This window comes from Prionailurus viverrinus, chromosome B2 (genome assembly GCF_022837055.1).
Source record: "Prionailurus viverrinus isolate Anna chromosome B2, UM_Priviv_1.0, whole genome shotgun sequence".
In the NCBI taxonomy this organism is placed as follows: Eukaryota; Metazoa; Chordata; class Mammalia; order Carnivora; family Felidae; genus Prionailurus; species Prionailurus viverrinus.
In genome coordinates, this window is record NC_062565.1 from 47,558,401 (window position 1) to 47,581,485 (window position 23,085).

Consider the following 23,085-nt stretch of genomic DNA (forward strand, 5'->3'; position numbering starts at 1 on the left):
ACTGACTGAAGCTTCTCTTAAAAATATGTTTTGTAGGCGCACCTGGGTGGCTCAGTCAGTTAAGCATCCAACTCTTGATTTCAGCTCAGGTCATGATCTCATGGTTTGTGAGTTTGAGCCTACCGTTTTTACCTGATAAATACTAATCCTCTCAGAGAAGAAAAAAGTGATGTATTTTTGTCCATTTAGTCATGGAAAATTCATGGACCAGTTGGTAATGAAGTAGCTTCTGAGTTTCTTAGCACTTTGGTGTTAGACAGAGGAGCTCTATTAAATAGACATGGGCCTGTAGAGCCAGACTGTTAAAGTTGTGTGACCTTGGATACATGACTTAGCCTGTCTCTGCCTTGGTTCCTTCAACTGCAGAATAAGACAAGGAGTAGAAGTTGGCTGATAGAACACTTATGAGAATTGGTGAATAGTGTGTCTCATGCCAAACAGTATTTGTAGCATAATAAGGTCTATTTAAGTGTTAACTCTTATTTTTACCTTGAAACTAATAATGGAACGTAAGATCTGCACATATTCTTATCATCAGGCAGGCAGGAAGACAACAGCAGGCGAAAACAAGAAAAATTTTATTGCCACCCTGAAAGAAAATTAATAATTTTAGAGTTATTCTCAATTTTGTGATCAATGTTTTGTCATATAGCCTTTTCTGAACTATTTTGATGGGTATTTGTATTTTCCACAAAGGAGATCTGTAGGGCAAGAGAAAGCTTTAATATGCAGTTTTTGGGACAAAGGACATAATTTAAAGCATTTGATAACTATGGGAGATACTTTTTTTATGTTTATTTTTTTTGAGAGACAAAGAGACAGAGCACAAGCAGGTGAGGGACAGAGAGAGAGGGAGGCACAGAATCCCAAGCAGGCTCCAAGCTCTGAGCTGTCAGCATAGAGCCCCATGTGGGGCTCAAACCCACTAACCATGAGTTCATGACAGGAGCTGAAGTTGGACACTTAATCGACTGAGCCACCCAGAGGATCCCTCCGGGAGATACTTTTGAGAGGCAGCTCATTCTTTCTTATATTATTTAAAAGTATGACAAAATTAAGATTTTTCTAGTCATATGAACAGCATCTCAATGCCAGCAGATGAATGTATCAATTAAACCAATATTTTAATGTATATGATGTGTCCCTTTTGTGACTTTGGCAAAATGTTACACTTTGAAATTGCTCATCACCTTATGCACCAACTCTTCTCATAGAACTTCACTTGGATTTTCTAAACGAGTTACAATTATTATGTCTAATGTGACTCTATGCATATTATATATCAATAGGAAATAGGAAAAGTTGTGAAATATTTTAATAAATAATAATGAAGCAAATATAAAAAGCCTGGATTTTAAAAACATATTTTGAAAATATTCAGCAGATTCTTTAAAATAATAGTGGTATTTAGGGAAATGCTTTTTTTTTTTTTTTCACCGTTTATTTATTTTTTTTTGGACAGAGAGAGACAGAGCATGAACGGGGGAGGGGCAGAGAGAGAGAGGGAGACACAGAATTGGAAACAGGCTCCAGGCTCTGAGCCATCAGCCCAGAGCCTGATGCGGGGCTCGAACTCACGGACCGGGAGATTGTGACCTGGCTGAAGTCGGACGCTTAACCGACTGCGCCACCCGGGTGCCCCAGGGAAATGCTTTTTTAATAGCATTTTTCACCTGAAAAAAAATCATTTATTATTTCTAATTTTCTCTTTAATCATCTAGTTAAGAATTTAATTGACATCATTTTTTTAAAAAACTTCCTATTTAAAAAATTAAACATGAAAAGTATGGTAGGAATCATAATGGAATCCTGAAGGATAATTCCTACTTAAGTCCATTCAAGGTTCCTGGTCTATAGTTGAAATACTCCTCTATGTAAGTGAAATGAATATTTGATTTCTTCAAGTCCCTTTCACAGTATATGCATTTCTTTATAAATTTTCTTTATAAAGTTGACTCCTTAAATCAGCTTTCCTAGTGTCCAGGATACAGAATATTTATCATATTATCTGAAATGAAGGATAAAATATGATGACCACTTAGGTGACCACCTAAGTCCATAGGAAAGAAGGCCAAACATAGGCAACTAAAATATATCTTGTAGATCCTATTTATTTTTCTTTGTGAAGTAGAGATATTCTACAATCTCTAATAAGTACAGTTACACCAGAGAAAATCTGTATCCTTTTTTAAATGGACACAGTTGGAATTTCTAACATATTAATGAAAATATGTCATAAAATTGGCTAGCACATCCATTCTACAATATGACAAATTGCTTATTTTCAAAAATAATCCTGAGTGGTGAGCAGAAAAGTCCAATAATTATTTTACAGAAATTATCAGAGGGAAGTTAAAAAATATTATGAGTTAAAAGGGAAAAAAATGAGATATCAAAATTTGTGGATGTCACTAAATAAGTATACAAGTAGATATCGACAGTATCTGATTAACTATTTAGAAAAAAGATCAAATCAAAATGACCTTTACTTTCACTTTAAGAAACAAATAAGCAAACCAATAAGCAAAACCTCAAATTAAATTCCAATCATATAGATGGAAAGGAATAATAGAGCAGAATAAATGAAAAAAAAAAGAAACTTTTAAAAAAACAATAGAAAAAAATCAATGACAAAAGCTAGTCCTGGGCAAGAATTTGTCAAATAGATTAAAAAGGGACACATAACACACTTAATATCAAGACACAGAGAACAATATAAACAAATGTATGCAATAAATTTGATCACTAGATAAGCCAAACACATTTCTTGGAAATACTTAATTTCTAAATTTCATTCAAGAATAAATAATAAAGAGACATAAACATATTAAAAATACTTTATTTTTACATATTTTTAAATTTTTATTTATGTTTGAGAGAGACAGAGCTAGAGTGGGTGAGGGGCAGAGAGAGAGACACACACACAGAAGCCAGTTCAAGGCTCCAAGCTGTCAGCACTGAGCCCGACACAGGGCTCAAAACCACGAACTGTGAGATCATGACCTGAGCCAAAGTCAGATGCTTAAATCACAGAGCCACCCAGGCACCCCATAAAAACACTTTATTTGAATTTTAAACATTCCAAGTAAGAACTTCTGCTTAGATGACTTTACTAGTTATGCTAAATTTAATCTAGCATTTAATGAAGAAGTGTAATTTATTTATTTATTTATTTATTTATTTATTTATTTATTTATGTTTTTAAAATTTTTATATATCCCAAGAGAGAGAGAGCAGGAGAGAGAGAGAGAGACAGCAAGCAGCGCAAGCAAGGGAGGGGCAGACAGAGAGAGAGAGAGAGAGAGAGAGAGAGAGAATGTCAAGCAGATTCTATACCGTCAGTACAGAGCCCGACGCAGGGCTCAAAGCCACCAGCTCAGATCATGACCTGAGCTGAAATCAAGAGTTGGATGCTTAACCATCTGAGCCACCTGGGATCCCAAAGCAGTGATATTAGTTTTATATAAGCTTCCTGATAACTGAAGACAGACTTTGGTACGTATTCTAGGAGGTCAAAATTGTTCTGATACAAAACACTCCCAAAGAGTTTTCATTAAAAAAAAAAATCTGTAGTTCAATACCTCTCAGAATTATAGATTAATATTTTTAACATAATTTAAGCATGCCAAATACCATAATACATAATGGTTAAAATATCATGATATACTGTTGTGCAACCTCAAAATACAATTTTTTGTCAATATACAAAAATTAATCAATGAAATTCATCATATGCATTGCTTTCCTAATGCTGCTATAACAATTTATGACAAAATCAGTAGTCTAAAAATTTTTTTTAATGTTTATCAAATTATGGTCTAGAAGTCAGAAGTTCAAAAAGAGATTTAAGGGTCTAAAATAAATGTTTTGGCAGAGCAGAATTCTTTTTGCAGAGTCTAGGAGAGCATCCATTCTTTGTCTTTTTGGTCTACAGGCTGTTTATTTTTTTTATTTATTTATTTATTTATTTATTTATTTATTTATTTATTTTTTTATTTTTTTTTTTTTCTGAAATTTATTGACAAATTGGTTTCCATACAACACCCAGTGCTCATCCCAAAAGGTGCCCTCCTCAATACCCATCACCCACCCTCTCCTCCCTCCCACCCCCCATCAACCCTCAGTTTGTTCTCAGTTTTTAACAGTCTCTTATGCTTTGGCTCTCTCCCATTCTAACCTCTTACAGGCTGTTTATATTTCTTGGCTCATGGCCCCCTTCTAACAATAGCGGTAACAATAAAACATTACTAAGATAATAAGGAAATCTAAATAAAGGGGAGATATCATGGATGGTAAAAAATTTTTAAGAAGTTATTTATACAAATTGAAATGTATATATAATATATTTTCAATGCAATGCCAATTAAAATCTCAAAATCCAGCAGGTTTTTCCTTTTACAGAATTTGACAATCTGATTCTAAAGTTTATATTAAAATTAAAATCCCAGAAATGGACCCACAAAGGTATAGCCAACTAATCTTTGACAAAGCAGGAAAGAATATCCAAAGGAATAAAGACAGTCCCTTCAGCAAATGGTGTTGGGAAAACTGGACAGCAACATGCAGGAAAATGAACCTAGACCACTTCCTTACACCATACATAAAAATAAACTCAAAATGGATGAAAGACCTAAATGTAAGACAGGAAGCCATCATAATCCACGTGGAGAAAACAGGCAAAAACCTCTTTGATCTTGGCCGCAGCAACTTCTTACTCAACACGTCTCAGGAGGCAAGGGAAACAAAAGCAAAAATGAACTATTGGGACCTCATCAAAATAAAAAGTTTCTGGGCAGCGAAGGAAACAATCAGCAAAACTAAAAGGCAACTGACAGAATGGGAGAAGATATTTGCAAACGACATATCAGATAAAGGGTTAGTATCCAAAATCTATAAAAACTTATCAAACTCAACACCCAAAAAACAAATAATCCAGTGAAGAAATGGGCTAAAGACATGAATAGACACTTCTCCAAAGAAGACATCCAGATGGCCAACCGACATATGAAAAAATGCTCAACATCACTCATCATCAGGGAGATACAAATCAAAACCAAACTGAGGGGCGCCTGGGTGGCACAGTCGGTTAAGCGTCCGACTTCAGCCAGGTCACGATCTCGCGGTCCGTGAGTTCGAGCCCCGCGTCAGGCTCTGGGCTGATGGCTCAGAGCCTGGAGCCTGCTTCCGATTCTGTGTCTCCCTCTCTCTCTGCCCCTCCCCCGTTCATGCTCTGTCTCTCTCTGTCCCAAAAATAAATAAATGTTGAAAAAAAAAATTAAAAAAAAAAAACCAAACTGAGATACCACCTTACACTGTCAGAATGGCTAACATCAACAACTCAGGCAACAACAGATGTTGGCGAGGATGCGGAGAAAAATCTTATCTTTTGCACTGCTGGTGGGAATGCAAGCTGGTGCAGCCACTCTGGAAAACAGTATGGAGTTTCCTCAAAAAATTAAAACTAGAACTACCCTATGACCCAGCAGTTGTACTACTAGGTATTTATCCAAGGGATACAGGTGTGTTGTTTCTAAGGGACATATGCACCCCAATGTTCATAGCAGCACTATGAACAATAGCCAAAGTATGGAAAGAGCCCAAATATCCATCGATGGATGAATGGATAAAGAAGATGTGGTATATATATACAAGGGAGTATTACTCGACAATCAAAAAGAATGAAATCTTGCCATTTGCAACTACATGGATGGAACTGGAGGGTATTATGCTAAGCGAAATTAGTCAGAAAAAGACAAACGTCATATGACTTCATTTATATGAGGACTTTAGGAAACAAAACAGATGAACATAAGGGAAGGGAAACAAAAATAATATAAAAACAGGGAGGGGAACAAAACATAAGACACTCTTTTTTTTTTTTTAATTTTTTTTTTCAACGTTTATTTATTTTTGGGACAGAGAGAGATAGAGCATGAATGGGGGAGGGGCAGAGAGAGAGGGAGACACAGAATCGGAAACAGGCTCCAGGCTCTGAGCCATCAGCCCAGAGCCCGATGCGGGGCTCGAACTCACGGACCGCGAGATCGTGACCTGGCTGAAGTCGGACACTTAACCGACTGCGCCACCCAGGCGCCCCCATAAGACACTCTTAAATATGGAGAACAAATGGAAGGTTACTGGAGAGGTTGTTGGGAGGGGGATGAGCTAAATGGGTAAGGGGCATTAAGGAATTGACTCCTGAAATCATTGTTGCACTATATGCTAATTTGGATATAAATTAAAACAAATAAAATTAAAAAAAAAAGAATAGTTTTCTAGACAAATATAAATCATGAAAAATTTTTTTTAAAAAGGAAAAAAACACACAAATTAAAATTTAAAATTTAAAAACTAATGCTGAAAAAATGTAACATAAAAAACATGTTAGAAATGTTGAACATGGGGGCGCCTGGGTGGCACAGTCGGTTAAGCGTCCGACTTCAGCCAGGTCACGATCTCGCGGTCCGTGAGTTCGAGCCCCGCGTCAGGCTCTGGGCTGATGGCTTGGAGCCTGGAGCCTGTTTCCGATTCTGTGTCTCCCTCTCTCTCTGCCCCTCCCCCGTTCATGCTCTGTCTCTCTCTGTCCCAAAAATAAATAAACGTTGAAAAAAAAAAAAAAAAAAAAAAAAGAAATGTTGAACATGGTTAAAGAGTCTGGCATAATCTGGGTTGGAGTCCCACAAAAGAAGCAAAGAGAGAATGGAGCAAAAGCAATGTTCGACAGATATCAACAATTTGTTTTACACTTTCTGTGGTGTCATTAAAATCTTCAAAGAAAGATTATATTTTCAAGAAGTTATATTTTCAAATTAGAGTACCTAAGAGCTAAAGTGATAATTTTTTGTTGGCATGATTCAATTCTTCACATGATATACTGCAAGAAGTATGTTCCTTTGTAAGATATGCTGTAGTATTAACACATCTGGTTCATGAATCTTCCCTTTTGTATGCCCACAGGATTATTTTAGTTCTAAATTCTGAATCAGAAAAATGTAACTTTACTCAATTACACAGACAAATCAAGAGAATGATAACACGGGCTCTAGTACACGAGGCAATTCAGCAGTTCTATTTTTGACTGAGCATTGGTGTTTTTTTGGGGAAATGAGTAAACTTTTGATTTTTCAATAAAAAAACAAAAAAAATTTAGGATTGTAGGATTATAGAAGAAAAAACTTCAACAATTGCAGTAATTGAGTATTTTTAAAATTAAAGAATTAACCACATGGTATGATTTGATAGAATTAGTGATGGGTGAATGTGTATTTCTGATACATTGTTTATTTTTTTGTTGTCAATAATTCATAATAAAAAATTAAAAGCAGAAAAAAAATAAAATTTATATTAAAATCCCAAGCACTGAATAAGGCCAAGACAATTTTGACATAAAGAACAATGCTGGGGAACTTATACTACCTGATTACAAGACTTACTATAAAGCTGTATAAGCAAGAAATTGTGCTATTGGAATAAAAATAGTCATATAGAACAATGAATCAGAATAAAGAGTACAGTGATAGATGAACACACATTTGGTCAATTGATTTTCAAAACAGGTATTAAAGCAATTCAGTGGGGCAAGGATAATATTATCAACAATTGAGGTTGAAACAATTGGATACAGCCATATTTCAAAAAATCATTCTCATCCCTTATGTCACAAAACATATGAAAATTAACTTGAAAACCATCATACATCTAAATATAAGATACGAAGAAAACTATGAAATAAAATCTAATATAGTAGACTTAGTGAAAAGTAAAAATGTTTTCTAATATCACTGTTAAAAATGTAAAATTGTTGGAGCACCTGGGTGGCTCAGTTGCTTAAGTGTCCGACTACAGCTCAGGTCATGATCTCATGGTCAGTGAGTTCAAGCCCCACTTTGGGCTCTGTGCTGACAGCTCTGAGTCTGGAGCCTGCTTCAGATTCTGTCTCTCTGTCTCTCTGTCTCTCTCTCTCAAAAATAAATAAATGTTAAAAGAGTGTAAAAATGTAAAAGCTTAAGTCATAGACCAAAAGAAACTATTGCAAACAATATAAAGAGGTTATATTACATAAAACAAATACTAATTTCTAGAATATGCAACAAACTCTTAAAAAGTCAACAGTAAGAAGCTAAGCAAAAACAAACAAAATCAAACAATGTTTGAACCACATATTTCACCAAAGAAGATGTAGAATAGCCAGTAAGCAAATGGGACATGTTTAACATAATTAGACATCATAAACTTGCAAGTTAAAAGCACATGGAGAAACTGCTCCACAAACACTAGAATGGCTATGATTGAAAAGACTGACAATATCAAGTGCTGGTGAGGGTAAGGAGCAACTGGAATTCTCATCTATTGTTCATGGGAATTTAAATGGTACAATCTCTTAAATTTGGCAATGTATTACAAGTTAAAATTATTCTTACCATATGTTCCACACGTCCATACTTTGTATTTACACATGAGAAATAAAAGCATGGATCAACCCCAACTCTTGTGCATCAATATTCACAGTAGCATCACTTTTAATATTCAAAAACTGGCCAGAGATCAAATATCCATAGATATATGAATGAATAAAAAGAAAAACAAATCTATAGTATATCTGTACATGGAATGCTAGTCAGGAATGATAAAATCAAACTACTGATGTATGCAACAAGAAATAAATTCTGATTTTTTAAGTAAAAAAGTAGGATAAATAAAAGCACATATAATTCCATTTACATAAATCCAGAAAATGTTGATAAATGTACAGTGACAGAAAGCAGATCTGTGATTTTTCAGGCATGGCAGAAGGGGAGAAATTGATTAAACAAAAGACAAAGAAAACATTTAAGGTGATAAGCATGTTGATTATCTTGATGGTTATGATGTTTTTCTGATACACACATATATCAAAACTCTTCAAAAGTTCTTTTTAATTTGTGAAGTTTATTATATGTAAGTACAAACTAAGAAAAAGGTGTTAATAAAAAGTGTAAAATGTCACTAATGACAACTGGTATTTTCAGCATCCAACACAATTGATGTTGACAGTTAATTCATATCCTTCAAGTCTATTTTTGTTATGTATATGCTCAATAGTTTATTTATGCAATGAAAATATAATGTATATAGAATGTTTTATCATGTTTTTTTCAAACGACTGGCATTTCCCTTATTATTATTCATTTATGATGCAGAAGACAAAGTGAATATATATGATATATATGAGTATGTATTTATATAATATATGATAATTCAATGAAGCTAATAACTCAAATAACCTATTAACTCAATGCAGTGTGATATAATACAAATAATACTTATCCTTAGTAGATTTAAAAACTGCAAGTATGGGATGCCTGGGTGGCTCAGTCAGCTAAGCGCCCAACTTCGGCGCTGGTCTATGATCTCTCCGTTCATGAGTTCAAGCCCCACATTGAGCTCTGAGTTGTCGGCTCAGATTCCACTTCAGATTCTGTGTCTCCCTCTCTCTCTGTCCCTTGCCCACTCACAGTGTCTGTGTGTGTCTGTCTGCCTCAAAAATAAAACATTTTTAGGGCCGCCTGGGTGGCTCAGTTGGTTAAGCGGCTGACTTCGGCTCAGGTCATGATCTCGTGGTCCTTGAGTTCAAGCCCCGCGTTGGGCTCTGTGCTGACAGCTCAGAGCCTGGAGCCTGTTTCAGATTCTGTGTCTCCCTCTCTCTGACCCTCCCCCATTCATGCTCTGTCTCTCTCTGTCTCAAAAATAAATAAATGTAATAAAAAAAAAATAAAAAAATAAAACATTTTTAAAAATTAAAAAAAATACCAAATATTTAAAAACTGGAGGTCTGAACTTAAGTTCTCTTATTATTTGTGATACTGATAAATAACAAATTTTCTAGAATTCCACTTTCTCATGTTTAGAATAAAGCACAAAATGGCTCAAAATTAATTAATTACATACTTATATGTCTGTTATAGTACTAGAGCACAAAATGAAACTTAATGACTATCATTTACCAAGTAAAAAAATTTTAAAAGCAATTGAAATTATTTCTGCTTGTTTTATTGTTATTAATCGGTACACTCTTTTCTTTCAGAAACTAATGCTCACAAATCAAAAACTAAACAAAACCAAGCACTGAAAGAGGAAGAACAAAGTTCATTTTTAACATAGAAAATATATAAATATGCTTTATATAACCTTTTCTGTTTCCAGGGAACAATGACTCTGAAGCTGAAGACACTTGGTTAAGGTGAAGGAATTGCCAGGGTCAGACAACTCCTAGCCCTTGCAAAGAGCCCCTTATGTGATTGATGTCATCAGAACTCACCCCCGACTCAGAGCATCTTTTGCCTCCCAGATCCCCCCCCCACCAAGGTCAGTTAGTTCCTTTTGTTCCATCTCCTAACATTCTCTCAATACAGAAATTTCCAACCAGCAGATAATGATGTGGCCCATATAAGCACTGCCATATGCCATTCTAGGGTCTCTGTGAGATTAAAATCCATGAGTTCTCCTTACCTGCACATGGGTAATTCTTGAGTGAAAAGGCTTTGGCTCTGCCACGGTGAATAGGTGCATATGGGGAAACCACATTTCTGTCAATATGATTACATAAGCTGCTGTTAGATGAGACTGGAGCCAAGCAAAACGAATGGAAGAGAAATTTGGAAAGGAGTTAGGAAATATTTGCTTTCAACCTAATTAGAAAAGACTATTTTGACTTCTTGTGTTCACATAATGTTTCTGTTCATCATTTCCACCGGAGGGCAGGAAAAATTTAAAGGAAAACTACAGATAGTCCCCAATTTACAATGGCTCAGCTTACAAGTTTTTGACTTTAAAATGGCACAAAACTGAAATGCATTCAGTAGAAACTGTACTTTTGTAGTAGGATTCTCTCACAGAGAGTCATGACACCAAGGCTTTTTTTTCCAGGAAGCATCTTTATTCATGCCAGCACAACTCAGTTGGCTTCCTCCCCGAAGAACTGAGCCCCCAATGCCACGTGGTGGTGTGGTTTTTTATACATTTTTTACTTCTTTGTCTCCCATATATGGTAACCCACAAACAGGCAGTCAGATTAAGTGGTCTCTTGATGGATGTTGTCAGGTACTTATGCATAACCAGGTTGCCTTGAAGGTTTTTTTTTTTTCCTTTCCTTAGGGAAGGGACCCTACCACACTTTCAGTTCTGAATTTTGACCTTTCTGGGGTTCACGATATTGCCTGTGACCCTCTCTCTTGATGCTGGGCAGCCACAGTTCCCAGTCAGCCACAGGATCACAAGGTTTAAACAAATGATACATTTACTACTGTTTTGTACCCAAGCATTCTGTTTTTCACTTTCAGTGCAGTATTCAGTAAGTTACAGGAAATAGTCAACACAGCATTTATTATAAAAACAGGACTTGTGTTAGATGATTTTGCCCAACTGTAGACTAATGTAACTAATGTAGCCTAGGCTGGCTAGACTAAGCTGTGATGTTCGGTAGGTGTATTAAGCGTGTTATCAACTCACATTATTTTCAACTTAACGTAGGATTATCAGAACATAACCTCACAGTACATTGAGAAAGATCTCTATTAAAAATATTTCCCCCCTGAAAACACTGCAAGAGTCAGTCTGAAAAATTGTTCTTCAACTTTTTTTTTCTTCACGAAATGAAAGAATCTGCTTTACCCTTTTGCAGTGGTTTCCTCATTTTCATCCCCAAATTGAAATTTGTGGGTATGTTAATGAGAATTTTTTTTGATGACAGATTCAATGTCAGAAGAGTAGAAGTCACATTTAACTCACTAAAGACAGCTACTGTTATTCTTCCGAATTTGCAATTTCTGTAACAGACCTCAGTATCCACAGGTAACTCAAAGTATACCTTATTTTATAAATGGGTTCTAATTATTTCAGAAAGAATTCCTTGGAGAACATATATTTTCTGTATTTTTGACAAAATGTGGTGATCTGAGAGTTATAAATAAATATATAATTTTTTCTTCTGTCACAAATACGTTAGAAAACATTGTTTAAGGATAAGAATATGCATAGAGAATTAGATAACATTACTGAGCATTGTTTACATAGTTCTAGATATCCTGCTCAAGGACTTGAGAGCAGACACTAGAAAATGTATCATGATCTTTTTTCCCTACATCTCCATAAAAATTTCAGTGGAGTAAATTTTTGATCAGAGCAGTATTGTTTTCCTTTGGACCTACTCCTGAGTGATTCAACTGTAGGAAAACATTTATTTATGCATGTATGTATGTATGTATGTTTATTTTTCAACGTTTATTTATTTTTTTTGGGACAGAGAGAGACAGAGCATGATCGGGGGAGGGGCAGAGAGAGAGGGAGACACAGAATCGGAAACAGGCTCCAGGCTCTGAGCCATCAGCCCAGAGCCTGATGCGGGGCTCGAACTCACGGACCGCGAGATCATGACCTGGCTGAAGTCCCACGCTTAACCGACTGCGCCACCCAGGCGCCCCTGTATGTTTATTTTTGAGAGAGAGCACAAGCATGGGAGGGGAAGAGAAGAGAGGGAGAGAGAGAATCATAGGGCCTGATCTCACCAACTGTGAGATCATGACCTAAGCCGAAACCAAGAGTTGGTTGCTTACCTGACTGAGCCACCCAGAAAATCTTTATTTATAATTGATGAGATCTGTATTTAAAAAATAGCAAAATTGAAAGATATTAAGAAATATAATAATTATAGATTATATATTCTTTCCATGCATTTCAATTTCATATAGTCACACCTGAAGGGAGAGAATTCTGAGTATTATTTTTTATTGTAAAATGTCTACATACTTACGAAAATTAGTCCTACATGAATTTAATAAAACTGCATTTTGCTTTCAAATCTCTTCATATTCATTTCTTGCTTCTGTCGATATTCTAATAAGAAATTATTTAAGCCACTCTTCTATATTACATCTCATAATTTTACAGTGGTAAATAGGTCAATTTTTATTCTAGTCAGCATTCTGAATATGGATAATATTACTGTGTTACTCACTTTCTATGTTGTAATCTTGGGGAGACACATGGATATCCTGGCCATAGCTACATCTCTATTGTATCTCTAATTTTAATCACAAACAGTAGCTCTATAATGGTTTTTCACAGGCTGATGTATTCTCCTTATTTGTGCTTTTAAATGACAGTACTGTGAACCTAGTAATTTCTCAAGTCTTTCTCCAATTGAATGGAAAGAAAGTCACACCTCCAGAACACTTGCTTGCTCCTCTTCACTTCTTGATAGACAGTCGAAGAGTTTCTAGTTTGGGGCTAATAGAAAAAAAATTTGTGGGGCGCCTGGGTGTCTCAGTCGGTTAAAAGTCCAACTTCGGCCCAGGTCATGATCTCACTGCTTATGGGTTCGAGCCCTGCGTCAGGCTCTGTGCTGACAGCTCAGAGCCTGGAGCCTGCTTCGGATTCTGTGACTGCCCCTCCCCTGCTCATGCTCTGTCTCTCTGTCTCTCAAAAATCAAATAAACGTTTAAAAAATCTTTAAAAAAAAGAAAAAAGAAAAAAAATTGTTATGGACATTGGTGTGCATCTTTGCATGGGCTGTGATTTCATTTCTCTTGGTTAAATACATAACAGTGGAATGGTCAGCTGCCAAACTGTTTTTGATAGTAGTTGTGCCATTAAACATTCACATAGTAAAACATGAATTGAGTTGGTCCACATTTTCACTGACACTTGCTCTTGTTCATTTTTGTCATCCTAATGGATGTGTAGTTGTATCTCATTGTGATAATAATTTGGATTTCCCTACTGGTGAATGATGTAGAACATCTTTTCCTGTTTGTTTTTTTTTTGTTTGTTTTTTTTGTTTTTTTGTTTTTTTGTTTTTTTACCAATTATATATCCTCTTCTGTGAATTGTCTGTTCAAAACTTTGAAGATCATAATTGCTTTTGTCTTCAGATTGTTATCAGACTTTTTATATAAAATGGATACAATTCCAGTTTCACATATGTAATTTTTTTTTTAATTTTTTTTTTCAACATTTATTTATTTTTGGGACAGAGAGAGACAGAGCATGAACGGGGGAGGGGCAGAGAGAGAGGGAGACACAGAATCGGAAACAGGCTCCAGGCTCTGAGCCATCAGCCCAGAGCCTGACGCGGGGCTCGAACTCACGGACCGCGAGATCGTGACCTGGTTGAAGTCGGACGCTTAACCGACTGCGCCACCCAGGCGCCCCTCACATATGTAATTTTGAACCAAATTTCTACTCATCTTTTAATGGTGCTTTGTGGCTTAACTGTGCCTTTCCAAAATCAAGAATTCTAGTTTTGAAAGAGGTCAAATTATCAACTTTTTCATTTATGAATCATATGTTTGGCATCGATTCTAAGAAATTTACCTTATTATTGTCACATATTTTGCTTGTTTTTTTTTTCTATACACTTTACAGTTTTACACATTACACTTTGGTCAAGAATCCATGTTGAATTAATTGTATAATTTTAAATATATGGAGCAAAATTCAAAATTTATGCCTATTAATACCCAGTGTTCCTTTCTCCACTGAATATTCAGCTTTTAAAATAAATTGGTAATTTATGCCTGCATCTGTTTTAGGATTCTATTCTCTTCCACTGAGTATCTTAGTCCAACTGCTATACTGTCTTGATTACCCAGAATTATAATAAGAACTTACTTCTCTAACATAGTTATTTAGCAATTTAAATTTTCTCTCAACACTCCTTTAAATTCCTCTCACACAATTTTGAATTTTATGTTTTTTTTTTAAATTGTATTAAAAATGCTTCCTAGGGGCGCCTGGGTGGCGCAGTCGGTTAAGCGTCCGGCTTCAGCTGGGTCACGATCTTGCGGTCCGTGAGTTCGAGCCCCGCATCGGGCTCTGGGCTGATGGCTCAGAGCCTGGAGCCTGTTTCCGATTCTGTGTCTCCCTCTCTCTCTGCCCCTCCCCTGTTCATGCTCTGTCTCTCTCTGTCCCAAAAAAAAAAAAAAAAAAAAAAAAAATGCTTCCTAATTTTCTATTAGATTTATTCTCAGCTCATGATCTATTTAAATGTGTATTACTTAGTATTCAAAATTTTGAGCATATTCCAGATATATCTGTAACTGATTTATAATACTTTTCTATTATAGACAGAGATCAATGCACTTTGTATGCTTTGAAGTACTTTTAAAATATTGACCTCTCTTATAGGACCAGAATATCTTCTATCTTGATAAATACCTGTGTGTACTAAAAAAGTGTATTGTGCCTGAGAGAGTTTATTCAAAGAACACCACATGGATTTGTTATAGAAATTTGATCTTACACAAATGTGTGAGCTGACTAAGTAGTATGTAAGGTTTATTCTTCACATCTCCTGCTGGAGATTAAGGCCACTGGAAAGGCAGTTGGGAAGGACAGATGTGAGAGAGAGAGAGAGAGAGAGAAAGAGAGAGAGATCAGACTGGAGTCAACTTCATGATCTGAAAACCCACCAGGATGGAGGGTGGGTGACAGACACCTGGCAGAAGTGAGGCCCTTCATCTTGGAGTTAATTATGCCTACCCACCCCAGATACCGTAGAAGTTGAAGGAAGATCCAACAGAAGATGGAGCGGTTGCTATTGACCTGCTACTTCTAACAAATTGATTCAGCAGATTATCAACAACATCCAAGAGCTACAAAATGGTTTCTGCTTCATTTCCACCTAGAAATCTGCCACAAGAATCTCCTTGGTGACCCCAAATGACCAGAAATTCATAGGAATGATCATCATGGGAAATGTAGTTCAGTCTTCTTAAGTTCATGCATATCAAAGTGGCTTCATGTTTTCTGCTGATTTGGTTAGATGTTCAATAAATGCCAAATGAGTTTAGTAGTTGATCATATTAAGTCCTGCATATCAATTCTGATTATTTGTCTTTATGTTGTATCAATTTTTGAGAGAGAGGTGATGAATTTTCTAACTATATTTGTGGGGTCCTTTTGTTTCCCCTTGCTTTATTTTATTTTAAAGTTTATTTATTTTGAGAGAGAGAGAGAGAGAGAGAGAGAGAGCAGGGGAGGGGCAAAGAGAGGGAGAGAGAGAATCTCAAGCAGGCTCCAGGCCCTGGTGCAGAGCCAGACCTCCTGACTGTGAGATCGTGACTTAGCTGACATCAAGAGTTGGTCACTTAACTGACTGAGCCACCCACATGCCCCTCCCCTTGCTTTATAAAACAAAAATTTTCCAATAAAAATGTAAAATAGCCACTTAATCAATGTTTGTTATTTGAGTAATAAGGTTTTGTGTGGGTTTTTTGCTAAATGTATTAAATATTTAAATGGTGAAGAATGGAACTATAAGAAATAATGTGAAAAAAAACCACTGCATATCAAGGCATTAGTTGAGATTGCTTTTAAAAATTTAAAAATAGTAGTGTTTGCACATACAAGTACATAATAGTCTGTAGGTATACCTGATCCCAGTTTAAAAATATGTATATGTGATTTAAAGAGAAATTGATGAGAGGTATATAATTGGTGCCCATTACTGTTAACCTCAGAAACAGGAAGTGGTTTATATATGTTTACTAAGGTTCATTCTATTTTCATCCACACTGAATGGATATTTTTTCCTTTTGGAAAGATTTCAAGCATCAGCTGAATTTCTACAATAATCAAAAGAAAGGGAGGTAATGGAAGACAAGGATTCAGCCACTCAGCTGGTATTTTCTTTGGCTTATGTATTTACAATGAAGATCTACCTTCATAGTATTTTGTTTGCGCAGTAGTCTAAGTCTATTTTCCTGTAGTGGTGATTGAACACAAAGGGAGAGATATCAATACAGATTATTAATACAGAAAGTGATGTTTGAAAAATCAACTTTTATATATGACACAAGAAATTAAAATAATCTATTATTTGTTCTATTAATAACTGATTGAAAATTCATGGCATTATTGTATCAATTACATTTCTGTTGACAATTAATATGAAATATATGTTTCACTATGCTATGAAGAGATTCTGGGTACTGAGATGACCATTAACCCATATGCCTATAATTGTCAAAATGCCCAATTTAGTCACCTGAATTATGAAAAGTAGACCAAGCTCTCATTAAATATTAATATTTAATGATACAGTAAACTCTGTTTTGACACTAGACACAGCTACAATGTTTGCATTGCAAAAAAATTTCATGAGTTCTTATTATTAAAAGGAGGGGCACCGGGGTCGCTCAGTCAGTTAAGCATCTGCCTTTGGCTCAGGTCATGATCTCGCAGTTTGTGGGTTCGAGCCCTGCATCGGGCTCTGAACTGACAGCTCAAAGCCTGGAGCCTGCTTTGGATTCTGTGTCTCCCTCTCTCTCTCTGCCGCTCCCCAGCTCATGCTCTGTCTCTTTCTTTCTCTCTCAAAAATAAATAAACACTATAAAAAAATTTAAAGGAAAAATCAGTTGTGTAATTTTTAAAAACTTATTTAAAGCAGAACTAGATTTATAAAGCTACATATCAGATATAACAGTTGTGGCTGGATGTTTAATTCACACTTTTTAAAGTATATGCTGTACCTTCCTAGCATTTTGTTGATTCCCTCACCTATTTACCTTTTTCTCTAACATAGTACTCTTACATAAAGAGTAAGATATCTTATTTTTTTACATTTTTATGTTTCACATATTGTTGTTGTTTTGTTAGTGACTACAAAGGATATCAGATAGAGAGACAAAATAAAATGACTAAACCATCTGAACCACAAATATTTATTCTTTTAAGGTCTTTAATACTGATTTCCTACTAAACTCTATAATGAGTTATTCACTCACGTAGGCATGGAATAAGACAAATCCATGATGTGAGGACTTGGATGGGAATTTTAATTTTATTAAATTGAGGCAAATAATAATCATTTAAAAATAAACAAGACAAATCATCTCCAGCTCAACCTAACCCTATGAGAGAAATGGTGTGCTGCTGAGATTACATTTGCATTTCATAGTCGCCTAAAGATCCAGAGTGAAGCTGCAAAAAAACATGAACAGCCAGAAAAATATGGTCTAAAATTTTTTGTTGCAATGAAATATTTCAAAAGTGATTCCTTCCTTAAAATGTTAACAAAATAGTGATTAGAATCTATAGAGTTCAAATAAACAGTAACAGGGGCACCTGGGTGGCTCAGTTGGTTAAACGTCTGACTTCAGCTAAGGTCATGATCTTGTCTGTGAGTTCGAGCCCTGAGTCTGGTTTTGGGCTGACGACTCAGAGCCTGGAGCCTGCTTCAGATTCTGTATCTTCCTCTTCTCTTTCTCTCTCTCTCTCTCAAAAATAAATAAACATTTTTAAAAATTAAAAAAACCCACAAACAGTAACAGTTATTTATCATTTTTAGGTTTATTTATTTATTTTTGTTAGAGAGAGAGAGAGAGAGAGAGAGAGAGAGAGGGCATACTTAAGTGGGGAAGGGGCAGAAAGAGAGGAAGAGGGAGGATCCCAAGCAGGTTCCATCCACACTATCAGTGCAAGAGCCTGACTCAGGGTTTAAACCTACGCACCAGGAGATCATGGTCTGAGCCGAAATCAAGAGTTGGATGCTTAACCAACAGAGCCACCCAGGCTCCCCAAGAGTTACTTTTCTGATACTTCGAACACTAAGTTTTTTCAAAATGTAGCTTTAATTTGGTTTTATTATTATAAGATAAGGTAACAAATTGTTTAACCAAAACTTGAAATCGGGGCACCTGGCTGGCTTAGTATGTAGAGTCTGAAACTCTTGATCTTGGGGTGAGGAGTTTGAGCCCCGCGTTGGGGGTAGAGATTACTTTAAAAAATAAATAAACTTAAAAAGAAACAACTTGAAATCAAATTAAGCATGCCTGTGTAAATGCCTTCTAATATACACACCCAGGAATCTTCTCTTCTTACATAAATTTTTATTACTGAAAAGTTTACAACTTCTAATAGGAAACAGGAAAATGTCACTAAGGCAATCTGTCACTGAGTTTTCATAAAACACCTTTCCATCACTATCATAGATATATCCTTTACCTTCTGAAGGCCTGCATAGTGTAGAGCATGCTTTCTAATTAAATGACTATTTGTTTATCTTTTATTATAAGAAAATTTAAAATTTATTATAAGGAATGTATTAATCTATTATAAAGATTATAAGAAATATATATTTGGTCTTCAGCCCTGTTTCTGGTGCACAGTTCCCAAAAACCTTGGAATATTAAAAGTGTTGAGGGTGATAAGGGTGTCTTTTGTCATGTTGACCTTTGGAAAGCAGCCCGCCCCACCCCTCCCACCCTCCCCCCAGCCCTGACCTCCAGGGAAGGGACCAGGACTGAAGGTTGAATAAGCCAATGGCCACAATCATGACATTGTAATGAAGCCTCCATAAAAACTCAAAAGGGAAAGCTTTTTAATCTTTCTCTTTTGGAGTACTTCCAGGCTTAGGAAACCAGGACATTTTTGAGTGTCATTGAGCCCAGGCTGCAAACTCCATAACAGGAACTTCTTTGTCAGGCACCTTGCCTTATGTATGTCTTCATCTGCCTGTTGAAACATTGTTTCCCTGAGTTCTATGAGCTGCTCTAGCAAATTAATCAAAGGTAAGGAGAAGGTCACTGGAATCTCCAATCTGTAGTTTGTAAATCAGAAACGTGCGTAAGAGGGGCACCTGAGTGGCTAGGTTGGCTAAGTGTCTGACTCTTGATTTTGGCTCAGCTCTTGATCTGGTGGGTTGTGGGTTTGAGCCCCATGTCAGGCTTTGTGTTGACAGCACAGAGGCTGCTTGGGATTTTCTGCCACTCCCCTGCTCACATTCTCTTTCTCTCTTTCTCACTCTCTCTCTCAAAACAAACAAACAAACAAACTTAAAGAAAAAAGAAACAGACAAGGGCTTGCCTCTGACATCTGATGTTGGAGGTAAAGAGACAGTCTTGCAGAACTGAACCCTTAACATAGGGAATCTGATGCTAACTTCAAGTAGATAGTATCAGAATTGAGTTGAATTGTCAAACACCATGGAGTCTGAGAATTGCTTGGTGTTGTATGTGAGGGACCCACCCCTCCCACCCCACATCAGCATTGAGTCCAGGATCCCTAAAAATAATTACATCCAATTGAATAATTTTTGCACTGTGATATAAAATGTGGATTCACCCATTATAATATGTTGAGTATAACATTGCCACAAGGGAGAAATAAAAATGAGAAAGTTGTAGTCTAGATAAGGTCTAGCTAAAGGAAAGACAAAGAATGAGAATATGTTTCTTTATGTATACAGCATTATGTAGGACCAAGGAGAATTTTTAGACAGATTATGAAGGGGACAAGGAGAACTCATTCTAACAGCCTTATCAGAAACATCTCTGAAGAATATATATACTACAAAAAATGGCTGGGTGACACCAAGTTTCTTACAAATTAGAGACCTAAACAGTACATGCTTATTCTCTGTCCCTCATCTAGCCATGGAGATGACAGAAAAGACACAGGAATTTTGAGAGTCCTTTTTTTTTCAGTTTTAAAATGGATGCAATGTTTATGGACCGTAGGATGTTTGCATCCTTTTGTTTTCTGAGGGGGCACGAAGACATGGCCTCAGTTCTAGAAGTTGAAAGACCAAGAAGAGGAGATGGGCTGCTGTATAGGATAGTCACATTGTTTCTCTCTCCCTCATGCCCTGATAAGGTCAAGCCAGTGACTGAGAAAGGAAGGGCTTAATTGGGGTAGCAGCTGGAAGGGGTGTGAAATTTGATGAAATAAGTACTCAGTATGCCTGGAATTTAGATTAGAATAGTCAGCAAGGTGCCAAATGAAAGGAAATTGCAAAATTTAAGTTGGAAGAAGAAACTTGTTCCCTAATGATGAGTGTCCTAGAGATAGATTCTAAATATGTGTTACTCACCCTTTGCCAATTACAGAGTAATGTTCAGTGTTAAGACACTGCTGGGGGCAGGTAGAGTGGAGAGCCAAGAACCTAGAACCACAAATATACTTAGTTCTGGCAGCCTCTAGTCCTTTTTAATTAAAAGGGTTGCAGCCAGGAACAGAAGTTGCAAAATACAGCTGCAGTGATGTTATCTTGAGGATGGGAAGTGTGCATTTGGGGGGATAAAGGGTAAGGAGCAGATGACCATTGACAGTAAAATAAAGCCTCTCAGAACTAATGTCTTTTTCCAACTCTGCCAAACACACCATGAAAAAATGGAAGACAAAGCCCTATCTGATCTTTGCAGACTTAACTACCCAAACTAACAAATATGGGGAAATTTTCAGTATATCAAAGTTATCTTCTGATGTTGTGAGAGAAAGATAACAACAGAGCATTTGCCAAAGGAAGCTGAATTATTAAAAAGTCAATACACATTTGAAATAAACACAAATGTCATTATAGAAAAATACACAATGAAAATGTAAATGATCAAATGTTTATGAATCATAACCATTTGGAAATATTGGAAATTAAAAAAATAGTTGAGATGAAAAACTCAAAAGGAAAGATTGCAAAGTCAATGAGATACAAATGTAGGTAAAGTATAAATTAGTAAGAAAAAACATAGGTGGAGAAATTGCTTATGTATTGGAACATCTTTTTTGATTGCTGACTTTTTATCTAGCTTCTGTGCTGAACTATCTAATATAGTTAACTATAAATTTTAATAGAAAATAAAAGTAACTTAAGTGATATTTTTTTGAAAATTTAGAAAAATCATTGTCACAGTCTTTTTTTTAAAGTTTGTCTATTTATTTTTGAGAGAGAGAGAGAGAGAGAGAGGCAGGGAGGGGCAGAGAGAGGGAGAGACAGAATCCAAGCAGGCTCCGTGCTGTCAGCACAGAGCCCCATGCGGAGCTCCAACTCATGAACCATGAGATCATAACCTGAGCCAAAATCAAGAGTCAGCACTTAACCGACTGAGCCACCCAGGTGCCCCCATTGTCATAGTCTTTATCATCTTTGTTAATTCTTTGTTAAGTACTCCCAGCATATTATAAATATTCCTTAATATACTGGGAAATTGGAGAGAGTTACAGGCTGATCTAAGAATATGAGACATACCACATCCCCACTATTATTCAATGGTTCAGGATATATGATCCCTAAACTGTCCAGGGATCTCTGGGCTCTCACCAGTGAAGGAACAATGATGCCCTTTCCTATTAGAGAAAACATGATTATGAAAATGCTGTCCAAACTGCTTAACCCTTGAGAACATTTTGAAAATTCACAGTGACCCCTAATTTGGACCAGTTGTCAGTCTGCACATCTTGGACTGTTCTATTATACACGTCTCCATACAAAACTGCATAGAACCCAATTTTTATCGTAGAGCTCTTATAATTGAGAATCAGGGCTGTGTTGTCTTTGCTCATGGCATCAAATAAAAGTCATTAGTCTGGCTTTTCTTTAGGTTTCCCTGTAATCAGATCAACTTTTGTGCCCATTTGCTCTCCACTGTGAATCCAACAACCTAATCAGACTTGTCCTCAATACTGCTCTTTACTAGCTTTGCTTCACAGATCTTGTGGACATGCCTCAGTATTACATGTGCACACGTGTGTGTGCGTATACACACACATACACACACACACATGCAGTTTTAATGGAACAGTGTGTTCCAGCTTTTGAGTCCAATCATGAGAGTGACTCTGAAGTTACCCTGAGATTTCTTTCCATGTGTAAGTGTGTTGCTGTGTGCACAAACACTCCTGATAAGCTCTGGTCATGGGAGTGATGTTGGGAAGTATTCAAAAAGTTGCATTATAATTCGTGTCACATTTCCTTATAGATATTTAGCATATGAAGTTCATTGGGGGGTCACACAAACAATTCTCATCCTCAAAGTAACTTGGTTTCTACTGCCTCTTTCTTACACATGATATGACCAATGATGAAAACCTAGAGAATTTTCTTTTATATAAACTTGTAGAAAGAAAGATCATATCTATGGGGGGAAAAAAGAACAAACTGAAACTGAAAACAAAACACCAGGTGCTGGGATCTCTGTGTAGTCATACACTTTAGCAGGTTTCTTTAGTGTTGAGATTCACTAATATTTATGTGTGCATTTGAAATAAGGGAGACAATATCCTCTATAGATGTATTATATTGTATATAATCAGTGCTGAATATGTATTTTGTTA

General features: G+C 36.2%; 1 protein-coding gene across 2 annotated transcripts in view; it reads left to right on the forward strand.

Annotated features, from left to right (window-relative positions):
* Positions 1-23,085, forward strand: part of CB2H6orf141 (chromosome B2 C6orf141 homolog) — a 368,368-nt gene that overhangs the window by 296,624 nt on the left and 48,659 nt on the right. The gene's annotated exons all lie outside the window — the stretch shown is intronic.